The sequence below is a fragment of the Malurus melanocephalus genome, unplaced genomic scaffold, assembly GCF_030028575.1.
Source record: "Malurus melanocephalus ecotype Western Australia unplaced genomic scaffold, MMel_1.1 scaffold_62, whole genome shotgun sequence".
In the NCBI taxonomy this organism is placed as follows: Eukaryota; Metazoa; Chordata; class Aves; order Passeriformes; family Maluridae; genus Malurus; species Malurus melanocephalus.
In genome coordinates this window covers 2,357,539-2,362,642 of record NW_026623294.1, presented here as the reverse complement: position 1 = coordinate 2,362,642, position 5,104 = coordinate 2,357,539, and positions in this window count along the sequence as shown.

The following is a 5,104-nucleotide window of genomic DNA, read 5'->3' as shown; positions in this document are numbered from 1 at the left end:
AAGATCTGGGGAAGGCTCTCAGGAGTTYGGGGCACCCAGTTAAGCAATCAGGACAGTGACTGCTGGACACCAGTAAGAGCTGGAACTGGTCACCCTGGGGGGGCAGGTTGTCCACTGCACAGTCTTGAGAAATCAAGAGAGAAATACGTGTGTCCTGTTTACAGGCTYATGGAAACCATGGGAACAGACTGGRAGCTGACTGCACAAAATCTCCAAAAATAATTGTTAATGGGAAGCCATTCTTGGTGCCAGCCTTTTTTCATRGTGTTGGTCCCACAAGRACCTGATTTTACAAAGTACTATTCRATACTAGCTCAAACTCTTTGGTTTATTGAACAGAAAAGCAAAAACAGGATCCAATCCTGATTTTAAATATCTGGGCAAAAGATTTCTCTCATCAAGGAACTCTACAGTAAGAGAGAGAAATATAAAAGCAATAAACCTGGGAGGTCGTTTCCAGGCTAAATTTMTTTTGCTTAAAAGTGCACATTTAAAACCAGGGAACAGGTGAAGTGTGCAAGGGCTCATGTTGTGCAGGCAGCCTTTGGTTTGGGCTTTGAGTTGTTACTATGGATGGTGGGACATAGGGGACAGTACCGGGAAAAGCCTGGGATAGCTGGTTTGGAGAAGGATGCCCTGGGGATGTAGGAAAAGGAGGGCTACGGTGCAGGATGGTTAGGGGTTGCAGTTTCCATTTGGGGATGGAGAAAATGCGGCATGCAGGTATTTAAGCTGCTCATGTCTATGCTTAGATAGGATTCAGCCTTTATATTCTATCCTGGTCTTCTTGCCCAGGAAGCATTGCAAAAGACACTTTCCCACTGGGACAGACAGGCATGTTTCCAGCACTAGGCATTTCCACACACTGTAACTTTTTAGCCAGGTTGCAAGAGCACAGTTTTTCAAATTAGCTTTGCAGACCAGTAGCTAGATTAAAATGAGTTCTTATTTTAAAATCAGGTTATTTAAATGAGAGTATTACTTTTTTCTAGCCTAGAAAATACTAATGTGTAAAGTCTATACTTAACRTTACCTCACAACCAGCTCTTAGGATTCTTTTTTAAGTGCCATTCTGTCTTGCCTGATTAGAGATGTGCACTGTTTTCACAAAAAAATTAATTCATCCTCCTTGGTTTTCTCCAAGTTTCTAAGTAAAAGCCAGACTAAAGAATAGAGTGAATCAACAGCCCTCTGCCTGTGYTGCTCAGACACCAGCCATGTAGCAGTAAAAGGGTTTTCCATTCCTTCATTCCATGGCAGCCAGTTCTAAGAGTGAACTTACAAGCATCTACTGAAGACATGACTTTGTATATCCGCAATAACTCAGCGGCAGTAATTCTGGTAATTAGAGAAGACTTTCTGTCCTGCTGCCCCCTAAGTCCTTTACCTCTACATAGCTACCATCTTTGAGCATTGCTGGCTCCTTCCAGGAATGTGTTTTCTGTTCTGCTCCGCATCCCATAGCACATTCCTCTGGTGCAGCAGTCTGTGATCTTTTGCACAAAGAAATGGGATCCAGTGGCCTGGTGCAAACCAAATCATTCCCCTGATTTCTCTTGCAATGTCCTGTTTACCCACCAGCGTTTGTTAGCTAGACCTCACTATATTCCAAATGCATTCAGCAGCTGGCAGGAAACACTGGCAATCAGAGCAATCCCTACAGCTCAGTTTGCAGCAGTCTCTTTGGATTCCTGCCTTTAAGTCATGCAGTGACTCCAGAGTGAGTGTAACAGGGCATCTGAAAAGGAGAAAGTTGAAATCCAGCAGATGTTTCTGTGACCTCTTCCTGAAGCAGCAGACTGCTGGGACTGGGCCAGCACTGCTAACCTGGGAAAACCAGCAATGTGTGAGCAGTACTTTCGGCTGTCCAAGGCTCCTTTCCTTCCATGGAGAATATCCTACCACTGCAGAGCCCTTTCCTGTGTACTCCCTGTGCTTATTCTCTGATGTGTAATCCTAAAATGCACCTTTGGCCTTTTCCTTCCTTATCCAGCAAGGTTATCCATGCTGTTTGGAAAACATGAAGAGCTTCCCACCCTGCCCTCAGCAGTTCTAGAATGGCAATGAAATCTGCACATGGATGACTGAATGACAGATGGAGAGGCTGGCTCTGGATGAGAAGTAATTGCCCCTTCCACAAGGTACAGTAARCAGCTACCAGAATATGTCTAGTATGAGGCTGGAGTGTTACAGATGGGCTGAAGAAGGAAGCAGAGATAGTGAATGAGCCATTTCAACAGAGAGSCATCTCTGGGATGTGCAGCCACTCAGAAGCATAGGCTGAGGCATGCATCTCTCTCCTTGAGGCTAGAGGCCAGTTGTCAAAAATGCTGGCACATTTGAGAGGTTTTAAGCACAATTGTTGCAGGTTTTGACATGTACATGACACAGTCTGTGGATTTTTTTCATGCCTCATACATATATTGGTGGAGAGAAGGGAAACCTTGGTATTCTGAATTAATTAAAAATGTACATATATATTTGTTTTCACAAAACACACACAAGATTCAAAAGCATGAATGGAGGGCACATAAAAAAAATGAATGATTAATTGGAGTGCATTTAAAAATAGTAACTGTATGTAATGCTGAGCAAAGCTAAAATCTATTTTAAACTKTTTATACAGAAAGGAAGCGTATGTTCTCAAGGTCTCCAGTTTGTCTGTGTGGGTTGGTCAAAAGAGTTGTGACACGCTGAGAAAGGCATTTGCGCCTTGTTGTTTTTAGCAAAACTCACWTCCAACAAAATGGATTTAAAAGAGGAAAGACTGCAAAACACCGAAAGGTCACAAGGCAATCTTGGCTGATGCTCTGCAGGAGGTGCATGTCTTGGAACCTTTGAGGAACTGCATCTCCATGCTTCTGACTGCCTCCATTTCTGTCATCTTTCAAGAGCCTTTTCCTCAAGCCCTCACATTTTTGTCTCTCAGAGGATGTGGGCAGCTCCTTATTGCATCCTCCCATGTAAATTTTTTTGCCCTTCCAGTGGAGAGGAATGCTCACTAAAGCACCTCTGTCCATTCTTGCTGGAAAGGGTCAGGAGCTATGGAAAGATAAAAAACCAAAACCAACCAAACCAAGAGAGAAAGGACAATTAGCTGTAGTCTCTGTGCCACCATAATCTACCATGGACTTTGGGATGCATCCTTGGTTTGTCCTAATTTAAAGTTTGGTGGCAAAAGTATTTCTGCGGGCTGTCGCATTGCACAGGAGCCTAAGCCCATGGTAGAGGTGAGGTAGAAGTGAAGTTACATCAACTTTTGGCAAAAGTTTACAAATGTGTGGGCACTTGGCACAATGTCAGCTCACTGGGGGTGTGGAAGAAGGGGGACAGTCCTGCTAGGAAGGGTAATGTCCCTCTTGTTTATGTGCTTCTGGAGTCTACTGATGGGAGGAGGAGGACAGGAGGCTGSCAATGTAGTGGACATCACCTGAGATTGTCCTTGTTCTGGAGGATGCCATCCATCAGGTGTCCCAGAAACGAAGAAGCTGTTCAGAAGGGCAGCAGGCAAGCCAGAAAAAGATGCTGCATTGCTGCTCAGGGGGCTGGTTCTCTAAAGTTAATATGGAATTGGAAAGGTACCACAAGCCTGAGGAGCCCTGCCAAGAGAGCTGCATTGCTGTGCCAGCTTCTTTCCAAAACAGAGCTTAGTCTTTGGCTTTCCTCCTCACTTTGCTCACTCTCCTTATTTCTTACCTTCATTTTCCATTTTTAAACTTTGTGGATCAGCATACTGTGCACTTACAGAACACCTAGTTCTACAGTAGCATGCAGAAGGAAGCATACCAGCACGTGCCTTAAAATATTTCTTTCTGCWCTATATGTGTATTATGGCTTGGTATCCTCTCATGGCACTGCAGTGCTAAGAATCTACTGAATCTGTGAGCCAAATAYGTGATTTAAGATCTCTTTTTTTGTATTTGCTACAACAGAAATACTGTTCAAGCCCATGAAGTGCCCATGCCCCAGCTCTGGAAAAGGAGCACACAGCAATTGGGGTCAACAGAGGGACAGGAGTTAATGCTGTGTCAGGGAGGCATGAACTGGATGTATGAAAGCTGGAGCGGTGGCTGGGAAAAATGCCTTTCCAGGGAAAAGAACGGTTATGTGAGTGCATGGGGGAGGGAAGAGGTGAAATTCCACAAAGCTCAGAAAGCGTAAATGAGCAAAACACTTTGTCAGGCMCCCAAGGTGGATAGGCACTGCTGTATGGTGCTTTCTATCAAACAGTACTACCAGGATTCCAGCCTGGCTGGGGTTCTGCCTGTACCCATGTCATCCCATCCYTGATATTCAGTGATCCTGACTCTGATCTACCATTGCATCAGTCTTGAATATTCTTTCAAAGTGTATTGGCTTCAAAGCCAATCTCTGCTATTCTGTGTTTGTGTCAACATTGGTCTGCATTCCCAAAACCTAGTGAGAAGATCGCTGTCACTTGCAGGCCCAGGGCATTTCCTGCCCTTCACTTCTTCAGACATGACAAGGGGTCATGGTGGGGCACCAAATAAAACCCCTCAAYAGACAGGCACACGGTACCAGCATATTCCTCCCTTGAAGCGAGTGGCCAAGGGGCAGCCCTTGGCCAACATTTAGCCAGTGAGATGATGTCTGATGTGACACTGGGTCAATAGTGAGCACAGGAGCAAATGAACAGGAAAATACAGAGCAGTAATGCGGCAGGGAATGGCAGTGGGAGGACCTGGCAGATGCACAGGGGCTGATTCACAAGGGAGATGCAGCCCCACCTATGCTGCTGCAMGCAAACTTGCCCTGCACTTCACAACAACTGCATTCAAAATGGGTTTAATAACACACCAAAATGTCACCTGGTTCCCAGCAGGGAACTGTGGAGGGGACACCAGTCACACCAGGTGAGACRGCTCAAACTGAACTGCACCAAAATCCAAGTGTCAACAAGTTGCTGCTGAGCAGAGCAGGTATTTTGACCTAATAGCAGAAATTGCACCTCTCKATGGGCACAGGAAATGATGGGGGACTGGAATCCAAGGGGATGACAAATAAGAATGAGAATAACAAACAATTATGACTGTTTAAAGAAAAAAAAATAACAACAAACTAAGAAACAATTCTGCCTCACACC